Genomic DNA, 27,279 nt, shown 5'->3' with positions numbered 1-27,279 from the left:
CGTTGTTCCATTCAAAAAAAGTGTGTGTTTGTACGAAAAATACACTTCCAAGAATTATTAGACACTCTATGGGCTAACAATACAAGACTCTGACTAGCAATCCGTTCTGTGGATATCGCACATCAATAGCACTTTCCATTTCTGCAATGTTTGCGGTCCAAGTTTCATATAATTCACTCTGTGTAAATTAAATTTTCTGTGTGCTTCGTATGTTATAACGGTTGAAAAATATCTTGTAAGGGGGCCGGTTGTACAACGCCCGGTTAAGGTTAGCTAACCACGGTATAACTTTGACAGCACTTTGTACGCATGGAGGTGGAATAAAGGGAGATGCCACTACAGAATTCCGCTGTACGTTGTTTTGAAGGCAGTGGGCGGGGCCTGCCGCCATCTTGGATCCCCCAAAACAAAAGCAGACGAGTGTTTACAATTGCTTCTTGTTCGCTATTTCTGTCATGTGCACGCGATATTTATTTTATATAGTAAATGTTACACCTGTTTTAGTGAACAACACAGCATAAGGAGCGCAACTTTAAACGTTTTTCTGGTCTTAAATGCGTATTCGATACAGTAATACGACACGAAAATATGACGCTTCTGTCCTTAGTACTGTAATTCCTTTTTGTTTATACACTTAGAATAACCGAGAAGAGAAATATGAGCTATGGAAAGCGTGCTTTCGTAATCCATTTGAATTCACTTTCATTGTGTTTGTGTCAATGATTGATAAAGCCAGAACTCCAAAAGCAATGATTGATAGTTTAGAGGCACCGATTTGTAATCGTTGCATTTTCAAGTCAAATGCAAATTTTAAATGTCCAAATTTGCAAGAAACTTATCTTATTTCCTTTGAAGTCCCATAGATGTATGCAGGGAAGATATAAACAAGCCAGCTGTCACGTCAACAAAGTGAAAGATTCGTTAAATTACGATGGAAAAGAACAGAATTTAAGATTGTCAGGCCCATTGTAGTTTACACATCTGCATGGTTTTTAAATTGTACCTACCAAGTGACATTCAGTGTGGCAAATAACAGCAATTTACAGGGTAACACGACAACACAGTGATTAATGTCATTATCTAAATTGCCTGGACTTAGATAGGGAGCTTTGCTTTAACAAGTATGTAACCCTTTAAGTACTTATAATTTAACCACTGTAACAGGTGTTCCACACATTTTACTGAAGATTTAATTAACTACATGTAGTTACATTACATTTATATTAAATTATCGCATTTTAAAACATTAGTCCCCATTTCCAGGATATTTCTTGCCAGGACTTTTCAGTTACTTGGGAATAACCAGATAATGAAAACCAAGCTCACCTCCAGAGAGCTCTTTGCGTAGGATTGATAGGAAATCTAAAGTCAAATCATAGAAATAAAACCATGCTGTACAAATTTACAGTGGATCAGAATTTCAAGTACTACATATAAGAAAATAACGCTTAAATATGTCCACTTACGAATGAAATGTGATTTGTTTAAACTTTAGACTGCAATTAGAACGATTAGTACACCCGTAAGCGATGTAGCCATCATTTTTTTTTATCAAAACACTTCACGACTACACGGAATCAAACCACCAGAAGCGCATGCTTTGGGGTAGCTAACATGGCGGATCTTCACTTGGGTTGGCTTCAAGTTTGTGACGTCATGACAACTCCTCTTGCCGGCCGTGGTGGCCGTGTGGTTCTAGCCGCTCCAGTCCGGAGCCGCGCTGCTGCTACGGTCGCAGGTTCGAATCCTGCCTTGGGCATGGGTGTGTGTGATGTCCTTAGGTTAGTTAGGTTTAAGTAGTTCTAAGTTCTAGGGGACTGATGATCACAGCAGTTGAGTCCCGTAGTGCTCAGAGCCATTTGAACCATTTGAACAACTCCTCTTATTTTTACCTCCATGGTTGTACGATGCCTTTATATTCTCTGGTTAGTTAACCCTGGAATAGCGATCTCGTTCAGTTAAGTTGGAAACAGTGGGAGAACACTCTGGGTATTTTCACGCGTTTTTGAAGTTTATTTACGTCTAGTCATCTGCAAAAAGAGCTCAATTAAAATGATCGAGAGCCCAAAACTATTCCCTGGAAGATATATTAAAGCTTGTCGATATCGTTTACGATTTCAGAAGCATAATAGAGAACAAGAAAACGCATGTAGTATCATGTAGTGAAAAGGTCAGTCAAAACATTTAACAAAGCTTGTGATGTGTGTATAATGAAATATCTCTTGAAACTGGTTAAATGATTGAGTATTCGTTGTTTGACCAATAAGATATCTTTCCAAATTTCAGAACAAAGCATGGGAGAAAGTATGCGATATCTATAATTAACGATCATCATCATCATGCAGAACCAGTGATCAGCTGCGACAGAAATATGACACGCTAAAGAAAGAGACCAGAAAATATTGTGCTGCATTAAGGCGCTCCAGATTGGCGGTGGACCTTTTGTTGAACATAAATTTGTAATTGTGTATACAAAAATACACAATTTAATTAAACTTCCTTCAGATGGTCGCACTAGTCATTTTGATTCTGTCACAACGTTTCTAGGTAAGAATATTCCGTCCAATATGGTAGATGATGAATTTTTCGTAGGCAGATAATGTAGTAACTATTTTGAAAGGCAAGCAGCTTTTTGAAATAATGAACATCATGTCATCTTTTCAGAGACCGCAATAACCACCAACAACACAGGCGTCACGGAGTTTAATTTAGAAATTAACATCTGGAATGGAATTTTTTAAATGCATTGTGTAATTACTGTGTTGTTATAAAATCTGCAGTGTTTGTTACTCTTGATGATCAGCTGTTTGACCACTGCAGCAGATTTTGTAATAATAACACAGTAATTACAAAACGTATTTTTCAACCATCTGTGTGTATTACTTTTCTTCCTTGATGATGGTTGAAAAAACCGAATCTATTAGAGAATAAAGTTACAATGTACAGCTGATGGCAAGAAAATGCATTGTTTCAAATACGTAACAGCGGTTGACAGCTACCTTATCTCCATCCATCTGGAAGTCATATAAAGTATATACAGATAAACTGAAGGAGAGGTCGAGATATTTTCAGATGGGCTGGTGTGGATAATACTAATGTTGAGAAACACAACAGCTATGTTCCATAGTTTCCTGATAATATTACTGTGTTCAACGTGCTTGAGTAAGCGCAAATAGTTCAGACATCAGTGAAGAATGGTGGGATTCAATGTTGTTGCTCTGAAGCAAAAATGGGCCTCTCATCCAAATATATTCACTAAAGGCTGAAGTTTTTCTTATTAACTTATAAATAAATAAAAAAATAAAGTTGTTCTGAGACTGCTGTGGTGTTTACAATAAGGATCATTTCCAATAGAAAACATTGTGTATCAATATTGACGTCATGTGTCTGAAACTGGGACACTACCGTTTTATCAAAGCGTATTGCAACATGAGAATTTACGTTTTTGTTAAAACTGCCATACAAATAGTACCCATAAGTGGTGTGGATTTTCGATTTCGTTAAGTCTATTATGGGACTATCTTCTAAATAAAACAAGTCAATCCTTTCTACTACTGCAACAACTGTAACACACGCCAGATATGCAAGACTATTTTGGCACGAATAGTCGTTTTAATGTGCCTAATTTAGAGAAATAACACAATGGAATTCACGAAGTACGGAAAGGAAATACATTTTACACAATTTAACAGTATTATCTTAGAAAACAGAGAAATAGTTTCACCTGTCCACCCTATGTTTCCAGTTTCTGACGTACAAGATTGAAAAGACGAAGCACGGCTTCCTTTGACAAGCGAAATCTGCATATAAATTCTGAGTCGTCGAATTCATCAAAATAATTCGGGCGGCGTCTCACTTTCTTCTCCTTCCTCAGTGTTATGAACACTTCAGCCAAAAAATCGTCACCGCTGTCTGAATCTGTGTATTCCTGCCCTCTTTAAAACTTATTCCGTGGTTAAGCTCGCTAACCGGCCAGAAATCACCGCCTAAGCCATCCCCGAGTTTATTCTCAGGTTAGGCGTTAGCCCGGGTTCGTACAACGCGTTTCTCGCGCTATTCCGGGGTTAGAGCTTAACCGGCTGCTAACTTGACGTTGTACAACCGCCCCAAGGTGCGCAATTACTGCAAAAAACAGTTTAGGAAAGCCAAAACTGGGTAATATCATGTGATCATATTCTGTCATAAATGAGTGATGCTGTACTGCAACTTAGTGGGACCACGAAATGTGATGAAGCGATACTAGTTTCATGTATTTTGCTATTTTCGTATTATAATGCTATTTTAAGGCAACTCTTAGTACGATTTGTTTTACTCACATGTCAGTTAATGACATAGCGATAGTAAAAACCTTCAGGACAACGTAAGGTGAAAGAAAATATCGTGTGTTCATCACAAAGCAATGAATAGGCTAAGAGCTGTGGGCCGATGGTAGTTTCACGTCCTGCTAATACCTGTTTTCCGTCTTCACATTTGTAATAGGTTCTGGGACTTAATTGATATTGTAGTATGAATATGTTCTGAAATATTAGATTTGTGCTCTCTTAGGAATGAACTAATAAACGTGAAACTGCAAAGGCTTTTAAGAATATTTGGTTGTTGCGAGTTATGAAGGTGCAGTTAAGCCAGAAGCTAAGAGGACAGTTAACAGTTTACATGCCAGTGGACCTCTTTTCACCTAACTCAACAGGTGGCACAGAGCACACCTTCCTTCCTTTCTTTCTCACTTTCCTTTCTTTCTCACTTTCCTTTCTTTCTCACTTTCCTTTCTTTCTCACTTTCCTTTCCTTCTCACTTTCCTTTCCTTCTCACTTTCCTTTCCTTCTTACTTTCCTTTCCTTCTTACTTTCCTTTCCTTCTTACTTTCCTTTCCTTCCTTCCTTCCTTCCTTCGCTTTCCTTTCCTTTCTTCTGACGTCAAAAACGTTACCCAATGAGCAACGAATTATGACATCTGCGAGATGCAGATGTGATGTTTAATGGAGATATAATAATGGTGCACAGTGCTACAGACATAAGCCAGATTCACGCACGCATCTAATGTGGCGCCACAGCTTGCAGCTTGGTGTAGTGGCATCGTGAGCTACCTTTCACACAGGACGCCACAAATTCTACGTGGTTGCACAGCTTGCAATGCGACATCAACTGAAATGATACGCACGGGTATGAAAGTTATAGTGCCTTAGCGCTGCGACAAGAGTTAAATAAAAGGACGAAATCCGAATGCTGGATCTGAAAATAGATTCCGCACGGGAATAAATCGGGGGGGGGGGGGAGGGGGGTAAACAAAAAGACATTTATAAAAGAAATAATTCTCATAGATTTAAATGCAGTCTGCAGTGTCAACATAAGAGCTGACATGTAAATATAATTTGCAGACACGCAAATTTTCCAGGATTTTACACTCTATTTATTCGTTGATATAGGTATTTCGAGTAACTAATTTTTGGTTTAACAGCTGCGACATGACACACTACAGCTTTTTCCTCCATATAATTCACAATTTACCCAATGTCTGGCTTTACAAATTACGAAGTTTTTGTGACTCGCTTTTCTGGCTACATGTTCTCTCTATCTCTCTCTCTCTCTCTCTCTCTCTCTCTCTCTCTCTCTCTCTCTAAAAAATGTATCACTCAAATATTGGTTTATACTTTCCATTTTTTACAGAAACAAAATAAAACACGCGAAAATCGAATGGAGTAAAATAGCAATTACTACACGATAACTGCGACAGAATGCTCGTGTTTCGAAACACTGCCGCCAGGGCGCAGTGGTAGTAGGAAAGTGGCGCAACAAAGTATATCCAAGCTGAACTTCTTGTGGCGTGACAAAAGTTGTGTGGCTGAAGTTGCGTCACTAAAAACTGGGAGCTCCAACTGGCAACTGCAATTGTTTTCTTGGGCGTGTAAATGCGGCTACATGCTGTACATTACTTTAATGGGGGAAACCACATCAGGAGGCAGTTGGACACTGATTTTTTGGGTGGGAAGAATTAATTAGAATTTAATCAAATTTTGACATTTAATTTATATTTCGAACAGTTTTTGTGATTTTTTTTTGAATAATTTCAGCTAAAAATAAGTTATGCTGTGCTGTCTACTGAAGGTTGTGAGTGTAGTTCTCCAATTGTGTGCAGTGTACCCATTCCAATTTTCATCTGAAATCTAAAAGGTTTTGATTTTACATTAATAACTTATTTTCTATGAATATGAACCTCAATACAGGTGAAAATAATGAAAATTAAAAATTTTGCAGGAGTTGGAACAATTTACTTCGATTTTCACCTCTAATTATGCAAAGAAAAGTACCCTTAAATCATGATATCATCTGACAAGTTGATTTATATAATACGTAATTTTATAAAGAATCATACTATAAATTTTCATAATGATCGCTTCTATACTTTGAGTTAGACTGCACGCAAATGTGATGTCATTTCGAGAAAAACGCATTCGAAAAATACATTCTAGCAAACTGGAAATTCAAGGAAATTAACAATAACATAAAATTCTTACCGATTAATCTGAGATTCCAGCTCCATATAGTAATCCTTCTTCTTCATAGCCGGCCGAAGTAGCAGAGCGGTTCTAGGCACTGCAGTCTGGAACCACAAGACCGCTACGGTCGCAGGTTCGAATCCTGCCTCGGGCATGGATATGTGTGATGTCCTTAGGTTAGTTAGGTTTAACTAGTTCTAAGTTCTAGGGGACTAATGACCTCAGAAGTTGAGTCCCACAGTGCTCAGAGCCATGAGGCTGGTGCGATGGGGAGGTGCGATGGGGAGGTTCCCTTGTAAGTACTGTTGTGTACATGCTAAATGTTTTGACTAGAAAATTTAATAGTGCTATTGTGAATAATAAAAATCCAGAAAGAAATTTTAAGACTTTTTCTAGTCTTAAATCCATATTTGATCCTGCACTAAGACACATTTCGCTTTGTTAATGTAACTTTCTTTTCATTATAAGTGTCGAATAACAAGAAAGAGAAGTATGTGATACAAGAAGTTTACTTCCACAATCCAGCATTTTCCTTAATATGGTTTACCAAAGCTGATGCTCACTTTATGCCCTCTTGCCAAAAGTGGTGAGATCTTATTTCGCTTTATTTGGCCAGTTTCCAATCTTCCCTTCTCACAGAGTTTATCCAGGGAGCTTTTCGAGATGAACTGATTTTAAGTCTAAAGCCAAGTGACAAAAACAAAACTGCTACATTAAAACGACACAGCGCAGCCAAATTTCATGTATATAAAAGAAAATAACGCTTGGAAAAAGTCCACTCACTATTGAAATGTAATTAATTTGCACTTTAGACTATAACGAGCATTATTAGTACACCAGTAAATGCTGCAAGCAGGCATTTTCAATCAACACATTTCCCCAAAGAGCTAATGTTTGGGTGACTACCATGGTGGATGTCAGCTTAAACTTTTTGACATATCTACAATATTCCTTATTATATCTTCATGGATCTCTAATATCCAGGCCACTGAACAAGACTGTTCCTGCAACAAAACACAGGAAGTGACATAATACACAATCGTTAGCACATCAAGTTGAAGGTATTGTGGGTATTTGGGTATTATCTTCGAAAATGAAATTTTTGGCGGTTATCAAGGTCTGTGTTCGTTACTGTTTTCATCAAGATTCCTACATGTTGCACCAAACTGTTGTACCAACTCAGCAAAAGGCATCAAGCTGTACAGAATTTTAAATGAGGAAAATAGGAACGCAAAATGGTTGCAAAATTGTTCTAAAGAGAAATGGAATTGCGCTGTACAAGTAAAGCTATGAGAGATACGTCGTTCAAATAAATGACTGCAACTAGAATATCGTACTTTTCTATAGAATACAAATAGATAAGATTTAATTAAGCTACATTCTCAATTCGAAATTAAGAGAGATTATGGGTGTTTCCAGCTTTTTCGCAGTCTTGCTTTCGAACAAATGGTGTTAAATTTGCTGAAAATAAAATTTTAACTTCCATGAAGTTAAATTATATAACTACAGGAACTTAACAGTAAATGTGTTGTCATGTAGAGCATAGTACAAAATTTCACTGCTGTATCTTCAAAAGTGTGGATAAGCTGCACCTTTTAAATAATATGTGTTTTCAATGAGTGTCCTCACTTAAGAGAACTTTTTGAAATGTCACATACTTTTTATCATCATGGTGTTGTGTAATCTGTTCGAAATGCTCACTCCAAAGTCATTTCTACTCTATGGAATCGACCATGGAGGTATAATCTGAGTTGTTGTGTCACAAACCTGAAGGTGACATCTGCCATGTCAGGTGTTTTGAACATTAGATTCTGGTGGAAGTGTTTTGATCAAAAATGCCAGACTGCATCGTTTATGAATGTACTAATTGTTCTAATTATAGTCTAAACTGCGAAGGTCTCACATTTCTTTCTTATGAGAGGACATTCATAAAACTGACCGAAAATATAATGGACTAGAAGAACTCAAAATTTCAGTAATTAAATCGCATCTGAAGTACCTGAAAAACAACTGTGTGATGCGACTTTCATGCCACACTCGCTTTTTGAAGCAACACTTTAATACTAGCTCAGTGAACAATAATTCCAAGGACTACCTTCAAGCATTCTATGGCTATCTACACTCCTGGAAATGGAAAAAAGAACACATTGACACCGGTGTGTCAGACCCACCATACTTGCTCCGGACACTGCGAGAGGGCTGTACAAGCAATGATCACACGCACGGCACAGCGGACACACCAGGAACCGCGGTGTTGGCCGTCGAATGGCGCTAGCTGCGCAGCATTTGTGCACCGCCGCCGTCAGTGTCAGCCAGTTTGCCGTGGCATACGGAGCTCCGTCGCAGTCTTTAACACTGGTAGCATGCCACGACAGCGTGGACGTGAACCGTATGTGCAGTTGACGGACTTTGAGCGAGGGCATATAGTGGGCATGCGGTAGGCCGGGTGGACGTACCGCCGAATTGCTCAACACGTGGGGCGTGAGGTCTCCACAGTACATCGATGTTGTCGCCAGTGGTCGGCGGAAGGTGCACGTGCCCGTCGACCTGGGACCGGACCGCAGCGACGCACGGATGCACGCCAAGACCGTAGGATCCTACGCAGTGCCGTAGGGGACCGCACCGCCACTTCCCAGCAAATTAGGGACACTGTTGCTCCTGGGGTATCGTCGAGGACCATTCGCAACCGTCTCCATGAAGCTGGGCTATGGTCCCGCACACCGTTAGGCCGTCTTCCGCTCACGCCCCAACATCGTGCAGCCCGCCTCCAGTGGTGTCGCGACAGGCGTGAATGGAGGGACGAATGGAGACGTATCGTCTTCAGCGATGAGAGTCGCTTCTGCCTTGGTGCCAGTGATGGTCGTATACGTGTTTGGCGTCGTGCAGGTGAGCGCCACAATCAGGACTGCATACGACCGAGGCACACAGGGCCAACACCCGGCATCATGGTGTGGGGAGCGATCTCCTACACTGGCCGTACACCACTGGTGATCGTCGAGGGGACACTGAATAGTGCACGGTACATCCAAACCGTCATCGAACCCATCGTTCTACCATTCCTAGACCGGCAAGGGAACTTGCTGTTCCAACAGGACAATGCACGTCCGCATGTATCCCGTGCCACCCAACGTGCTCTAGAAGGTGTAAGTCAACTACCCTGGCCAGCAAGATCTCCGGATCTGTCCCCCATTGAGCATGTTTGGGACTGGATGAAGCGTCGTCTCACGCGGTCTGCACGTCCAGCACGAACGCTGGTCCAACTGAGGCGCCAGGTGGAAATGGCATGGCAAGCCGTTCCACAGGACTACATCCAGCATCTCTACGATCGTCTCCATGGGAGAATAGCAGCCTGCATTGCTGCGAAAGGTGGATATACACTGTACTAGTGCCGACATTGTGCATGCTCTGTTGCCTGTGTCTGTGTGCCTGTGGTTCTGTCAGTGTGATCATGTGATGTATCTGACCCCAGGAATGTGTCAATAAAGTTTCCCCTTCCTGGGACAATGAATTCACGGTGTTCTTATTTCAATTTCCAGGAGTGTAGAAACCTAGTCCCAACAGGGAATCATGTAGCGTGTAAGTAGGCTGTTTATATTTTCTTATTGGCAAAGTTACGTAGCGCTCTATATGAAAATCACTGGCTGTGCTGTGTGCAGCCTGTGGCTAGTTTGCATTGTTGTATGCCATTGTAGTGTTAGGCAGCAGCAGCTGGATGTGAACAGCGCGTAGCGTTGCGCAGTTGGAGGTGAGCCGCCAGCAATGGTGGATGTGAGGAGAGAGATGGAGTTTTGTAATTTGTCATGAACTGATATATATATTATGACTATTAAGGTAAATACAGTGTTTGTTCTCTATTAAAATCTTTCATTTGCTAACTATCCCTATCAGTAGTTAGTGCCTTCAGTAGTTTGAATCTTTTATTTAGCTGGCAGTAGTGGCGCTTGCTGTATTGCAGTAGTTTGAGTAACCAAGATTTTTATGAGGTAAGCGATTTGTGAAACGTATAGTTTAATGTTACTCAGGGCCATTCTTTTGCAGGGATTTTTGATAGTCAGATTGCGTTGCGCTAAAATTATTGTGTGTCAGGTTAAGCACAGTCTTGTATAAATTGTTCTAAGGGGACGTTTCATATGTCGACCCTTAGCCTAGGATACCTCACTGGAATCTTCTGATTTTTTCTTGTAGTTTGTGTATTTAGTGTAGCTTTTGTTTATTGCTAGCGCGTAATTGTAGAGAGAATCTCCTTTGTAGTTGCAGTCTTTCATTGTTGTACTGTAAAACAGTTGTGGCATGCATGTAGATTTGCACCAAGTATTTCGCAGCTGCAATTAACTAGATATTATTTTCAGTGCTATGTTAATGTGTTCTCTTATTTTTGCTATTCAAATTGTGCTTTTCTGTGTTATCGTGTGAAATATTGTGACAATAATGGCGTGTGAAAAACGTAACACTCGGCTCCAAAGTAAACTGAGAAATGACAGTGAAGACGAAAGCAGTGTGTTGGCCCCATCATGTAATGAATTAACTAATATTCAAAGTAGTAATTTGGTAACTGTGCATAGGGAAATGGAGCGGGCGTCAAACAATGGCGTAGGCAGTGAAACAGGTAGTGAACAGGGAAGCATTATCGATCGATCGGTCGGCAACAGCTCGCCTCAGGAATCCGAAATGATAGGACACAATTTTGCAAATACTGTAGATTCAGGTTTTGCGTCTTCACCGTTTTCTCAAATGAGTCAAGACACATTTTCCGCTTGTCAAAATGTGAATGTTGCCGGTGCAAATTCACTGCCGAAAAGCACTGAGGAACATGTTTCAGACACCAGTGCGTTGTTATTACAGTTAATGCAACAAATGGGACAAAGGCTACAAAAGTTAGACACAACGCTTGAACAAAATCAGAAACAAATGGGACAAAATCTTCAAAAGTTAGACACAATGGAACAAAATCAGAGACAAACACAGCAAAAGCTTCAAAAGTTAGACACAATGGAACAAAATGTTCAAAAGTTAGACACCACACTTGAACAAACACGTGAAGATTTAACTACTGAGTTACATAACATCGAATCGAAATGTCAAAAGGTCTGTAATGACGTAAAAACACAAATTTGTGAGCATTTCCAACCTATTTTTTCGCGGCATGAAAATGCATTACAGAATCACGAAGCAGCCATAAAAGAACTGCAAACTATTGTTCATGAAAATCATGAGACCTTGCAAGCTAAAATGGACTCAGTTGCATCTACCGATTCGGTTACGCAACTTGCAAAAACTCAGGAAAACTTAAAGGACACAGTAGAAAGACACATGGGGGAAATTAGTTCATTATCAGAGAAAGTAGTTGAACTTTCGGATCAGCTAAATAATTTATCTACGAAGGTAGATGATAATCTGAATGACACAAAACCAGTAGTCTTTAATGACACAGAAGAGTGCGAACAAATTAGGAAATTCAAACAAAATCAGAATCAAATTAATACGCAACACCAAAGAGAAATCCGGGAAGTACAAGATCACCTGACACAGGTAATACAAGAATTACGTATTTCAGAGGACACTCGCGCTCCAACACAGGAAGAGGAACTTAGAAATACGCAAAAGCCACAAAATAATAACACAGGGCATTTCGGAAGTTATGAAAGAAAAGGCAAGGTACACCGAATTTTGAGATGGAACCGCCGAAACGACGTAACAATGACCGACATGCTACTCGCCGACACGATGATTTTGACTATAAGCTGTTCATTACTACACGTAAATTCAAAACGTTTAAGAATTCTGTCAACGACATTCATCCACAAGCGTGGCTCCATCAATTCTCTCATTGTTTTCCTCCCAACTGGTCGTTAGAACACAGGTTAGAATTTATGTGTGGCTACTTGGAGAATGAACCAGCTGTAAGAATGCGATCGGTCATTCACGATTGTCACAGTGAAGGAGAATTTTACCATGCGTTCCTCTCAGCATATTGGTCACAAGCTACACAAGACCGAGTAAAACATAGCATCATACTCATGAAACGTTTCGAACAATCTGAATTTTCCAGTCTTATGAAATATTTTGAAGACATGTTGCACAAAAATCAGTACCTGTCAAACCCATACAGCCCCTCAGAACTCATCCGCATTTGCTTAATCAAATTACCTGAACATTTACGGCATATTATTTTGGCAGGACGTTGCAAAGACGACATTGAATCTTTTCAGGGACTCTTACAAGAATTAGAAATTGACACAGACCGTCGCGGGATGCGAAAACAGGAAAACAATCATTACAGGTCACATCCGTCGCAATTCCGCGATGAAAGAAATAATAACTGGACACAACAAGGCTATTCTTACAACGCAAATCGTGAACAACACAGACAACCCATATGACAACCATTGGCAGAGTAATAGTTACAGAAAAAGATCGCATTTCCGTAGTAATGAATATGACAGAGACAATCATAGAAACAGACAATATGGCAACGAGAACTATTATTATCATGGGAGACAGAATAACTTCAGACGCAACTGTCCAGCGCGTACTTACGACTCAGGGAGAAATTCTCCACCATGTGACCGACAAGAAAGAAACTATGGAATCTACCGACATGACGACAGACGATATGATCGTAACGACAGACCTGAACTTCATCAGAACTGGCGGGTTTCTAACAGAGCTGGGCCCTCTCGGCAAGGCGAATTTGTGGAAGTTAGGTCTCCTAATCCCAATAACGGCGCGCGCCAACAACGAGGTAGCAGACAATGACTCGCACCGCAGGCACCCGCGTGCGCCGGCTGGCTCAGGGAAAAATAACATTGACGCTAACCTTGAGCAAAATTCCAGTATTCTTTACGGACGAATACCGCATGATAATTGCATGTTGTTGTTGTTGTTGTTGTGGTCTTCAGTCCTGAGACTGGTTTGATGCAGCTCTCCATGCTACTCTATCCTGTGCAAGCTTCTTCATCTCCCAGTATCTACTGCAACCTACATCCTTCTGAATCTGCTTAGTGTATTCATCTCTTGGTCTCCCTCTACGATTTTTACCCTCCACACTGCCCTCCAATGCTAAATTTGTGATCCCTTGATGCCTCAAAACATGTCCTACCAACCGATCCCTTCTTCTAGTTAAGTTGTGCCACAAACTTCTCTTCTCCCCAATCCTATTCAATACCTCCTCATTAGTTACGTGATCTACCCACCTTATCTTCAGCATTCTTCTGTAGCACCACATTTCGAAAGCTTCAATTCTCTTCTTGTCCAAACTAGTTATCGTCCATGTTTCACTTCCATACATGGCTACACTCCATACAAATACTTTCAGAAACGACTTCCTGACACTTAAATCTATACTCGATGTTAACAAATTCCTCTTCTTGAAAAACGCTTTCTTTGCCATTGCCAGTCTACATTTTATATCCTCTCTACATCGACCATCATCGGTTATTTTACTCCCTAAATAGCAAAACTCCTTTACTACTTTAAGTGTCTCATTTCCTAATCTAATTCCCTCAGCATCACCCGACTTAATTTGACTACATTCCATTATCCTCGTTTTGCTTTTGTTGATGTTCATCTTATATCCTCCTTTCAAGACACTGTCCATTCCGCTCAACTGCTCTTCCAAGTCCTTTGCTGTCTCTGACAGAATTACAATGTCATCGGCGAACCTCAAAGTTTTTACTTCTTCTCCATGGATTTTAATACCTACTCCGAATTTTTCTTTTGTTTCCTTTACTGCTTGCTCAATATACAGATTGAATAACATCGGGGAGAGGCTACAACCCTGTCTTACTCCTTTCCCAACCACTGCTTCCCTTTCATGCCCCACGACTCTTATAACTGCCATCTGGTTTCTGTACAAACTGTAAATTGCCTTTCGCTCCCTGTATTTTACCCCTGCCACCTTCAGAATTTGAAAGAGAGTATTCCAGTCAACATTGTCAAAAGCTTTCTCTAAGTCTACAAATGCTAGAAACGTAGGTTTCCCTTTTCTTAATCTTTCTTCTAAGATAAGTCGTAAGGTCAGTATTGCCTCACGTGTTCCAACATTTCTACGGAATCCAAACTGATCTTCCCCGAGGTCGGCTTCTACCAGTTTTTCCATTCGCCTGTAAAGAATTCGCGTTAGTATTTTGCAGCTGTGACTTATTAAACTGATAGTTCGGTAATTTTCACATCTGTCAACACCTGCTTTCTTTGGGATTGGAATTATTATATTCTTCTTGAAGTCTGAGGGTATTTCGCCTGTCTCATACATCGTGCTCACCAGATGGTAGAGTTTTGTCATGACTGGCTCTCCCGAGGCCATCAGTAGTTCTAATGGAATGTTGTCTACTCCCGGTGCCTTGTTTTGACTCAGGTCTTTCAGTGCTCTGTCAAACTCTTCACGCAGTATCTTATCTCCCATTTCGTCTTCATCTACATCCTCTTCCATTTCCATAATATTGTCCTCAAGTACATCGCCCTTGTATAAACCCTCTATATACTCCTTCCACCTTTCTGCCTTCCCTTCTTTGCTTAGAACTGGGTTGCCATCTGAGCTCTTGATATTCATACAAGTGGTTCTCTTCTCTCCAAAGGTCTCTTTAATTTTCCTGTAGGCAGTATCTATCTTACCCCTAGTGAGACAAGCCTCTACATCCTTACATTTGGCCTCTAGCCATCCCTGCTTAGCCATTTTGCACTTCCTGTCGATATCATTTTTGAGACGTTTGTATTCCTTTTTGCCCGCTTCATTTACTGCATTTTTATATTTTCTCCTTTCATCAATTAAATTCAATATTTCTTCTGTTACCCAAGGATTTCTATTAGCCCTCGTCTTTTTACCTACTTGATCCTCTGCTGCCTTCACTACTTCATCCCTCAGAGCTACCCATTCTTCTTCTACTGTATTTCTTTCCCCCATTCCTGTCAATTGTTCCCTTATGCTCTCCCTGAAACTCTCTACAACCTCTGGTTCTTTCAGTTTATCCAGGTCCCATCTCCTTAAATTCCCACCTTTTTGCAGTTTCTTTAGTTTCAATCTGCAGTTCATAACCAATAGATTGTGGTCAGAATCCACATCTGCCCCAGGAAATGTCTTACAATTTAAAACCTGGTTCCTAAATCTCTGTCTTACCATTATATAATCTATCTGATACCTTTTAGTATCTCCAGGATTCTTCCAGGTATACAACCTTCTTTTATGATTCTTGAACCAAGTGTTGGCTATGATCAAGTTATGCTCTGTGCAAAATTCTACAAGGCGGCTTCCTCTTTCATTCCTTCCCCCCAATCCATATTCACCTACTATGTTTCCTTCTCTCCCTTTTCCTACTGACGAATTCCAGTCACCCATGACTATTACATTTTCGTCTCCCTTCACTACCTGAATAATTTCTTTTATCTCGTCATACATTTCATCTATTTCTTCATCATCTGCAGAGGTAGTTGGCATATAAACTTGTACTACTGTAGTAGGCATGGGCTTTGTGTCTATCTTGGCCACAATAATGCGTTCACTATGCTGTTTGTAGTAGCTAACCCGCACTCCTATTTTTTTATTCATTATTAAACCTACTCCTGCATTACCCCTATTTGATTTTGTATTTATAACCCTGTAATCACCTGACCAAAAGTCTTGTTCCTCCTGCCACCGAACTTCACTAATTCCCACTATATCTAACTTTAACCTATCCATTTCCCTTTTTAAATTTTCTAACCTACCTGCCCGATTAAGGGATCTGACATTCCACGCTCCGATCCGTAGAACGCCAGTTTTCTTTCTCCTGATAACGACGTCCTCCTGAGTAGTCCCCGCCCGGAGATCCGAATGGGGGACTATTTTACCTCCGGAATATTTTACCCAAGAGGACGCCATCATCATTTAATCATACAGTAGAGCTGCATGTAGAGCTGCATGTCCTCGGGAAAAATTACGGCTGTAGTTTCCCCTTGCTTTCAGCCGTTCGCAGTACCAGCACAGCAAGGCCGTTTTGGTTAATGTTACAAGGCCAGATCAGTCAATCATCCAGACTGTTGCCCCTGCAACTACTGAAAAGGCTGCTGCCCCTCTTCAGGAACCACATGTTTGTCTGGCCTCTCAACAGATACCCCTCCGTTGTGGTTGCACCTACGGTACGGCCATCTGTATCGCTGAGGCACGCAAGCCTCCCCACCAACGGCAAGGTCCATGGTTTTCAAGTTGAAACTCTGCGTACTAGGAAGAGTAAAGGTTTACACCACATTCCACATGTAAAACCATTTATTGACAGATAATCTGCTTTTTAACTAAGTCTTTGCAATTTTCACTTCACGCTACTTGTACAATTTGTCACACTGAGAAACTGTTAACATGCAACAATGTTTGAAGTTAAATATCCAGTGAAGAACCAAGAGAACTTATTTAAACAGAAATTACGAATGCATTGTTATTGTGAACAGGCGACACAGTGTTATTGTGTGTGTGCATTCTTGCTTGTTAGTTGCACAATTATGTAACGACTATAAGGCTCACATACTTGGAACATATACCGGCACTGGTAATGAAATTTTCATGCAACATTTTGGTTTGCTTGAGAGTGGATTCTGGATTTAAGGTACTTTCAGTGAGATACCAGATGACACAGTGGTTAGTTTATGTGACAGCTACACGATTTTATCACGACGCTACTAATGAGCGACAATTTACAATGTTGCTTTTGGGGAGTATCTGTTTTATATCTGCACGGTTTTTCTGAATTCTTCTGGAAAACAAAACGTGTTTTAGTAGTAACTTTTGTGGTATAGCTACAAGGAGACAGCCTTTTCTGTAGCACAACAATACGTTACAGCACAGTACTTTCTTCATCACGGCAATAAGCGTAATAAGTATGATATCTATACGCAAAGCATTTCACTTTGTTTATCATGAGGTAAGTACATTGACTTCTGCAGAACTTAGCTTTCGGAGGACAATAACTACGACACTTCCCAGAGATTATCTTACAGCAAGACGCACATTTAGCGCAACAGGACACGTATTTGAGTGATTAATTTTGTACTTAAAACATTTATTTTTAAAGATTTTTGAATTACAAAGAAAGTTTTTCGTGATACATTTCATTCCATTGCTGTAATCTGTAACACCTGAGGGTATACTTACAATAATCCTCAGGGGGTACGCGCCTACTTTGTGTACCATGTGTTTGGCAAGCACAAGGAGCCCTAGCTAATATGGTATTTGCTTATACAACTTTACACATCGGTACCATATTTCTCTAACACAAATTACACAGCTATCTGATCATTTAACAGAGAAACAAACATCTTTTTACTACGTCAGTGACACATGTTTACGTAATTACACCGTTGGGTAACTTCACACTTATGAAATTGTATTCTGTCTGTACTGTGTGAACTTTCATATTTTTTCGGTACCATTGTGATACTATGAGAGCTTTGAATGATGTATTTGGTAAGGGAGCATGATTTTAAAGTACATTTGAGGCAGATGACACTTTTGACATGAGCAGAGAATTTTGTTAGGTTTTGAAATTATTGGAGGAAGCTACGACGATTTTGAGATTTGACTGAGGTGTTATGATGTTATTTTTACGACGACAATGTGTATTATGCTGTTGAGGTATGTTTATGTCAATAAGATGATGCTACCATATATGAGGAATGTGATTATGTGTTTATATGTATATGAATAATGAAAGAAGTTAAGGACTCTTGACTTGTGAAAAAGGATGTTGGAAACCGAGAATCGTACTTTAAGAGTTATGAAATGTGAGTGTAAATGCGTGAATGTATCACAATGCCGGCGAAAATTGTTTTTGGACACTGTCATATTCATAGGATTTTGTTTCTACACACTTGTGACGTAAATTTTCGACCTGTGAAATTTTCATATGAGACTGTCACTGTAGCGGAAACTGGTGTCGTAAATATTTCCGTAAGAAAGTTACGTGACCACCTGCACATAATGCGTCGTGGGCACACAGCTGTGTCAAACACCTGGAGAACAAGCCATTAGGGTGTGCCTTTCCGGAAGCAAAGGTAGAAAAAAAAGAACAAAGGCAGTCCTTTATCCTCGCCATTGACATTCTTTTAGAGAAAATATTGCAAATGCGACACCCTCATCACTTCCATTAACCTAGCTATTGACATTCCTTTGTAGAAAGCATCGCAAATATTACATGCTCATTACCTGAAAACATATGATTACTCGTACTTTGTGCTAATTACTGAAATGCTTATGAATTGATGAGAAATATTCGTACATCTGCACACCTGATTATGACAAGTGTCTTTCTACGAGAGTTGAGAGCTACTGACTTACGAAATGCCAGATGACTATTGAATGATATTTTTATGCTTTGGTTTGCGTAATTGCTTATTTCATTTGATATCTGGTTTCCAGCTGTGTTGCAGCATTGTTTTTATAAAATAAAATGCATTTGCTAATGTGAACACTTTCTGTCAACAGATCTATTAAATAATTATTTTATGATCCACATTCTTTAAAAAAGGAGCACTTGGAAAGGAAAGAACAATAAGAAGGAACTAGTAACAGTAACACATAATTTTCTTTTCAAGTACATGGTAATATTTTTTTTTACAATAAGTTGTTGTGGTGCACCACTTTAATTACATAGACATTAAGATGTGAATATGCATTTCCCTTGTCTGCATTATTGTCTTTAGTGTAATGTTTTTTTCTGCTTGAGCTATGTCATGTTTAGATCTAAGTTATTTCTGCTGCTGTTTGCCAGGCATAGTGCTACTAAATTTCACTTTGTATTACTCTGTTAAGCTAGGTTTACTATTGATTTATTTTTACTGTTGCTGCACATTGGCTCATATTATTTGTAATGTTGCATTGCTTGGTAATTTAGATTTACTGTAGCTTGCTTTGCGATTTTCCATTTTTTTTTGCATTGCTGTTTGTGTTAATTTGTTATGTGATGCTGCATTGCCTCGTCCCTTAGTTTAGCATCTGAGCTCAGTAGATTTAAGTTAGCTTAAGAGGGGTAGACTATATAAGAAACTGACTATGGAGAATAGGTAAAGAATGCATTGCAAAGTTATATGAAAAAGATTTGGGCCAAAATGAGTATTGTACAATGAGAATCAATTATTTTGAAAGAGATATGAATAGAATACAGGAAGGAGGTATAGATAGGACTTTTTGGGAATTATGATGAATGAAGGGAGATCTCCAAGGAGCAAAGAAAGTTTTGTTTGCAAAATACTGCAGTAAAACAAACCCTGTCCTTTTTGTTATTCCGCTATATGTTTGTGTGCCCCGCTATATGTTTGTGTACCCTTGTGTATTTGTGTTTTTCCTGTCTTTATGTGTTTAGCTGATGAGAGCTATGTTGTAGAATTTTTCTATGTTATTTACTTTGTAAAAATGCTTAGACATTATTTATTCTGTTTTAATGCTCATGTGTGAAGTTGATGTTTCGCAAGTTATTCTGATTTTTTATGTATGTACTCATGTCATAATTCCTGTAACACTGATGTATATGTTTATTTCTATTCTGTTGTGAAGCCTGTACTACAAATGTTATCTGTATTGTTATGTTTTTAATGATGTATTTTGTACCTTTGTAATTGTATTCTCATGTTATAAAATTGTAATTGACAGCAGTTCATCAAATTAAGTAACTTGTAAGTTACATTTCACTGCACACTTTTCTGTTGGTCATAGTATATGGACAATTTGTGAGAAGTAGCGACTGTTAGTGTTTGCACGTGTGTTAATAATTCAGCAAGGGACTGGATAACAGCATTGCTGGTTCTCAGGACAATTCCAAAAACTTTGTGAGTGCACAAGTGGAGGTTATGGACTTGTTATATTAACCGCAAGACTCTTCACTGGTGATTGTGCACCCGCACAGTCACAACAGATGGCTGCTGGCCGTCTCTACAAGGACTACAGTGGGTCTGCATCTTTGATGGCCAACCAATACCACAATCTCTACCAGGACTACAGTGGGCCTGTCCACAATCTCTACAAGGACTACAGTGGGTCTGACCTCTGGTGGCCCACCAATACTCTCTACCAGGACTGCAGTGGGTCTGCTCTGTGATGACCTACCTACCAATATTCTTCAAAACGTCGAATGACTCTGCTGTGGGTTTGCTCTGTTGTGGCCCATTACCTGTCTGCATGTCAAGAGTCAGCACTGTCTTTCTGTTGGAAGGAGAGCACCACTTCTTCAAGACTGCATGGAAATCCACTACTTCTGTGTGCAATTTTTTTTTACTAATGAGACTTTGTGAAAAAAAACTGTAATTACTATTATGATGAATGATCTGGACTGTCTTTATGGACTGTGAGAAAATTTTAGCTTTTGACCAACATTGTATAAATAAGTGTGTGCATTTTATATCTTTGTTACTGTAATTGTGAAAAATTTTTGTCAAATCTGTATTGGCCAGTGCCCAACACCATTTCTAAAAGTTTTTTGTGGGGGGCATGGGGGCTATGTAAGTAGGCTGTTTATGTTTTCTTTATGTAAGTACGCTGTTTAGGTTCTTATATTGGTAACGCCGCCGCCACGTAGCGCTCTCTGTATGAAAATGAAATCACTGGCTGTGCTGTGTGCAGTCTGGGGCTAGTTTGCATTGTTGTCTGCCATTGTAGTGTTGGGCAGCTGGATGTGAACAGCGCATAGCATTGCGCAGTTGGAGGTGAGCCGCCAGCAGTGGTGGATGTGGGGAGAGAGATGGTGGAGTTTTGATAATTTGTAATACTGGATGTCAATTATGAATATTAAGGTAAATACATTGTTTGTTCTCTATTAATATCTTTCATTTGCTAACTATCCCTATCAGTAGTTAGTGCCTTCTGTAGTTTGAATCTTTTATTTAGCTGGCAATAGTGGCGCTTGCTGTATTGCAGTAGTTCGAGTAATGAAGATTTTTTTGAGGTAAGTTATTTGTGAAAGGTATAGTTTAATGTTAGTCAGGGCCATTCTTTTGTAGGGATTTTTGAAAGTCAGATTGCGTTGCGCTAAATAATATTGTGTGTCAGGTTAAGCACAGTCTTGAATAATTTTTCAAAGGGGACGTTTCAGGTGAAAGGGACTATGTCTGTGATACAAAATCCACAGTCAACGTCTGCAGGAGTTTGGGGAAGCGGGAATGCAAAACCTTTTTTTGATGCATGTATAGAGGCAAGTTGCAGTTTGACACTGTTACCAAAAATCTTGAATGTTTCTTGACCTATTTACTTCAGATGTTTGCACAATACTCGTATGAAAGTTTAGATGGAGTACACATTTTTAATGTATATCGTACATAATAGGGAAGTGTTTTTAGCAAAAATCTCGAAAACTTTCTGACGATTTAAATTTCTTTGTTACATAAATGTCACAAAAATTAGGGCAGGGATAGGCTGTACATTTTTGAATATACAGAGTGGTGCACATAATACCGGCCCAAACTGGACTGTGAATGTGTGAGTAGCATTACTAGCTTGTCAGTCTCTTTGCTACCTTCAAACAGCAGCAATTTATTATTATTTCTTTTCTCTTAGTTTTAGCTTGTTTTGCTTCTTGTTTGGCTGAGACTAATCGTACCCCTTTTGATTTTTCTGAAGGTGACTCTGAGTTAGTTTCAGGCTTTAATATCAAATATGGTACAGGTGGTTTTACTTTAATTTTTTTAGCTCAGTATACTAGAATTGGTTTTATAAGAATACTGTTAGCTTTAATTTTTTTAGGAGGTGATTTTTATTCTTTTATATATTTTATTGACCTTGCTATTATATCTTTAGGTTTTATTTTGGTTAGAGGTACTTTATCATGGTTCCATTATGATAAGTTGATATACTTAGCTTGAAAAAGTTTTTTACATTTATCTTTAATTTTTTTTATTTTCTTTGTTGGTTTGGATTTTATTTAGCTCATTTATTAGTGAAATTTTTTAAGAAAAGTTAATAGAAGAGTTAAACTTCTAGTTTTATGTTTTCAAAACATATGCTTTTCCTTAGATAATTAACATATTTATTAGTTAATTAGCTTATCTCATGCATTTGCAACATGGACATTAATTAAGAAGTTTGTAATATAGATAATTGTTAAGATTTGTCCTGTTATGATATAAGGTTCTTCAACTGGTCGTTTACCAATTCATGTTAATAAACAACTGCTCTAATTCAGAACAGGGTCTGATTGATATAATAAAATTGGATACTCGGAATGGTGTTTTGTTATAGAATGGTAAAATTAATAAGATTCTAATTGATAAGAATAGTGCAATAACACCTCCTAACTTCTTAGGAATTGATCGTAGAATTGCATATGCAAATGGGAAATATCATTCTGGTGTTGCTAATGGATTGGTGGGTACAAAATTATCTGGGTCTCCTGGAATTTAGGGGTTAATTAAACATAATATAATTAATAACGATGTTATTATTTCAGATGTGATAGAATCCTTGAAAGTGAAGTATGGGTGAAATGGAATTTTTTTGATATCTCCGTTTAGCCCTAATGGGTTATTAGATCCTGTTTGATCGAGGAAGAATAAGTGAATTGCTGCCATAGCTGCAATAATAAATGATAATACAAAATGAAATGTAAAGAATCGATTTACTGTTGCGTCACCAACAGCAAATCCTCCTCTCACTCATTGAATTAAATCTGTTCCTAAGTATGGAATTGCTGATTATAAATTAGTAATTACTGTTGCACCTCAGAATGATATTTCGCCTCTAGGTAAAACGTATTCTATAAATGCAATTGCTATAACTAAGAATTGTAACACTTCTGTCACTAAATGTAACTGGGTTTTCCATTTTGATGCTAGTCAATTGCCAGGATGAGCATTACTGCAAAGGGCATTTGATTCTAAAGCATTCTGTCAGGGTGAAAATACTAAATTAATTACTTTTTCTCTCTTAACAACATGTGGGCAGGGTGGGTTCTTCCTTGGCTCTGGTATGAGGTAGAATGAAACAGTATTTTTACATCAGATAACTTTTATTGAAGATTTGTACAACTGTTTCCTTACTCGATGTTCTGGCTCGGAGAACGGAAGCTGTGTCATATGCGAAGCCTTCTGCTGCGGCAGTGGCGGCGGCAGCGTCTGATTACGCGTGGCAGTGTGTATCTCGTGTCGCCGTCTCGCCCAGTTGACTGGAGACGCGCAGCGCGAGGTGGCCCGTTTAATTATTGCGAGCGAAGTCGTGCATCGGATGGTGATACCTTGGATGTGGCGTCCCAGTGTTTCTCTTCTCTAAGCGGCCGCGTGTGTTGTGCGTGCGGCGCGACGGGGGAAGATGACAGAAGATGTCCCGGACTCTAACAACGGACTCCCGCTTGCCAGTCTTCGGCTGTCAGATCTTCATCCCAGCTCACAGGTGACTGCTGATGTGAGGCCGTCTCCTTCCCGTCCTCACGAGTCACCTGGGTATGTAAAAATCCGTCTTGAAATACCTTTTAACTTCTGTCATCTGGCTCCAAGGCTGCTGCTTGCTATTCCATTACAGCGGCGGACTTGGTGCGTCTGTTCATGATGTAGTCTCTTCTTGCATGACGGTCTTCAGCACCGAAACTGACTGAAAACTACTGCTACTCTTCTTCACTTCTTTTTCGGGTCTACTGCGTCTCACGTATTTATTCACTTCAGTTCACTGGATGTGAACGACTTCACGGTCATTGCCTCTTCTGTCACATCGAAAACCTTCTCAAAGAATCTTCTTAACGTCGGTCATTGGATCTTGGAATGTAGGCGAGGGCCTTTGATCACACGCGACAACTGAGAAACACGTGAGCCGCTCGGGCGATGCCCTGACGGCTGAATCGGCAGTGTCTGCTTATGTGGGGAGGGCGATGGCTTCTTCTGAACTTGCTGACTTCATGGTCATTGTCTCTTTCTGCTCTGTTGTTCTGCCCGCTGTTTGCCAGTGTGTAATTCTTCTAAACTAAACTAAGTTTTTCATTTATTTTATAATTTCTACTTCACTTTCATTTCACTAATTTATTTACTTATCTTAAGTACCACTCAACATTCCTCCACCCTTCGGAGAAATTCGCCCTCGAATTTACCACTCAACATTCCTCCACTCTTCACACGGCGAAAGCAATAACACAAGCAATGAAAACTCTCGACTTAGACGATTACACACGCTTCACATTAAGTATGTTGAAAGTAGTTTATCACTTTACTAAAGCACTGTATGCTAATGAATCACATAGTTCACACATAAATGGTTATAATAAGTGTAACAAATCTTGATGACAATGAATAAACAAAAACAGATTTTTCACTTAGAAAATTACATAGCAAAACCTGTTTAATCTACCCTATATTAATGCAAGAATATCTATTCTACAGTATTGTTTATTTTAACATGAGACTGCTTAGTAAAGACTGAAGTACAGTAAACAAAATCAATACACTAATGCTCACAAGTAACCGCTGAAGTACACCTGTTAAGAGTATGGCGTCCAGTTAACAGAGATTTGATAAAATGGTATATTATTATTTGTCTTATTTTTCCATCTTAAATAAAACAAAACTGTACAAAGCAGAAACACCAACACAAAGGTTCCAGATATACCCATTCCTAGCATTATAATTTTAGTTTTGTGTTCACTTTTTAATTTTAAGACATGTTGGAGCATAAAATTGGCAACAACTTTGCCTTGCTGTGAGTTTATGGACATACACTCCTGGAAATTGAAATAAGAACACCGTGAATTCATTGTCCCAGGAAGGGGAAACTTTATTGACACATTCCTGGGGTCAGATACATCACATGATCACACTGACAGAACCACAGGCACACAGACACAGGCAACAGAGCATGCACAATGTCGGCACTAGTACAGTGTATATCCACCTTTCGCAGCAATGCAGGCTGCTATTCTCCCATGGAGACGATCGTAGAGATGCTGGATGTAGTCCTGTGGAACGGCTTGCCATGCCATTTCCACCTGGCGCCTCAGTTGGACCAGCGTTCGTGCTGGACGTGCAGACCGCGTGAGACGACGCTTCATCCAGTCCCAAACATGCTCAATGGGGGACAGATCCGGAGATCTTGCTGGCCAGGGTAGTTGACTTACACCTTCTAGAGCACGTTGGGTGGCACGGGATACATGCGGACGTGCATTGTCCTGTTGGAACAGCAAGTTCCCTTGCCGGTCTAGGAATGGTAGAACGATGGGTTCGATGACGGTTTGGATGTACCGTGCACTATTCAGTGTCCCCTCGACGATCACCAGTGGTGTACGGCCAGTGTAGGAGATCGCTCCCCACACCATGATGCCGGGTGTTGGCCCTGTGTGCCTCGGTCGTATGCAGTCCTGATTGTGGCGCTCACCTGCACGACGCCAAACACGTATACGACCATCACTGGCACCAAGGCAGAAGCGACTCTCATCGCTGAAGACGATACGTCTCCATTCGTCCCTCCATTCACGCCTGTCGCGACACCACTGGAGGCGGGCTGCACGATGTTGGGGCGTGAGCGGAAGACGGCCTAACGGTGTGCGGGACCATAGCCCAGCTTCATGGAGACGGTTGCGAATGGTCCTCGACGATACCCCAGGAGCAACAGTGTCCCTAATTTGCTGGGAAGTGGCGGTGCGGTCCCCTACGGCACTGCGTAGGATCCTACGGTCTTGGCGTGCATCCGTGCGTCGCTGCGGTCCGGTCCCAGGTCGACGGGCACGTGCACCTTCCGCCGACCACTGGCGACAACATCGATGTACTGTGGAGACCTCATGCCCCACGTGTTGAGCAATTCGGCGGTACGTCCACCCGGCCTACCGCATGCCCACTATACGCCCTCGCTCAAAATCCGTCAACTGCACATACGGTTCACGTCCACGCTGTCGCGGCATGCTACCAGTGTTAAAGACTGCAATGGAACTCCGTATGCCACGGCAAACTGGCTGACACTGACGGCGGCGGTGCACAAATGCTGCGCAGCTAGCGCCATTCGACGGCCAACACCGCGGTTCCTGGTGTGTCCGCTGTGCCGTGCGTGTGATCATTGCTTGTACAGCCCTCTCGCAATGTCTGGAGCAAGTATGGTGGGTCTGACACACCGGTGTCAATGTGTTCTTTTTTCCATTTCCAGGAGTGTATTTAATGACTTCAGAACGGAACTGTCAAGGAAGTCATTGAGGTGGGACAGGTTTTATATAGGAAATGCTTCCATGGCGTTTTCTGAAAAAAGCAAACAACATGATTATGGGCTTACCAACCTAGGAAAATCAAAAACAAAGGAAAGAAGAAATACATTGTTAACTAAAAGATCTACATGTTTCTACGTTCAACGTTTTTTTTTCTTAGAAAATAAACCATTATCATTTATTAATTATTTACATTTGTATATTATCCACAGTCTACTAAGATTCCACTAGGTCATTCGCACTCATGGTCGAAGACTGTATGGCGCCATGTCTGTATGTTGTGCTGGCGTGGCCACTCTTTTTCCTTTTCGGGAACTTCCTCCATCCTTCGAAAAAGCAGACACTATTGTTGAAGGAATTACATCTGGAGCGCCCTTAAAAGGTTTTAAATGACTTGCATGGACAATAGTAGTTCGGGTAGGATGTTGCAGTTTAACATTGACTGGTGACAAGATCTCAATAATTTGGTAAGGACCTCTGTAGTTCGTTACAAATTTCTTCGTTTTTCCTTTCACAATGTATGGGGTTGAAAACATCACCCATTGACCGATTTTGTAATTTGGATATTTAGCTTGGGCATTACCTAATCCTTCCTGTCGTTCCAAAGCCTTTGTATTAGATTTTTGAACCGTTTTCCATACATCCTTCATCATTCGACTGAAATCTTTTATT

General features: G+C 40.1%; 2 protein-coding genes across 14 annotated transcripts in view; one reads left to right on the top strand and one right to left on the bottom strand.

Moving 5' to 3' along the window:
• Positions 1-27,279, top strand: part of LOC126143123 (disks large homolog 5-like) — a 1,046,479-nt gene that overhangs the window by 300,655 nt on the left and 718,545 nt on the right. The window lies entirely within an intron of this gene.
• Positions 1-27,279, bottom strand: part of LOC126143121 (disks large homolog 5-like) — an 886,848-nt gene that overhangs the window by 648,627 nt on the left and 210,942 nt on the right. The window lies entirely within an intron of this gene.

The sequence above is a fragment of the Schistocerca cancellata genome, unplaced genomic scaffold (genome assembly GCF_023864275.1).
Source record: "Schistocerca cancellata isolate TAMUIC-IGC-003103 unplaced genomic scaffold, iqSchCanc2.1 HiC_scaffold_782, whole genome shotgun sequence".
In the NCBI taxonomy this organism is placed as follows: Eukaryota; Metazoa; Arthropoda; class Insecta; order Orthoptera; family Acrididae; genus Schistocerca; species Schistocerca cancellata.
Note: the sequence above shows the minus strand (reverse complement) of the source record. Positions and strands in the feature narration are given on the sequence as shown.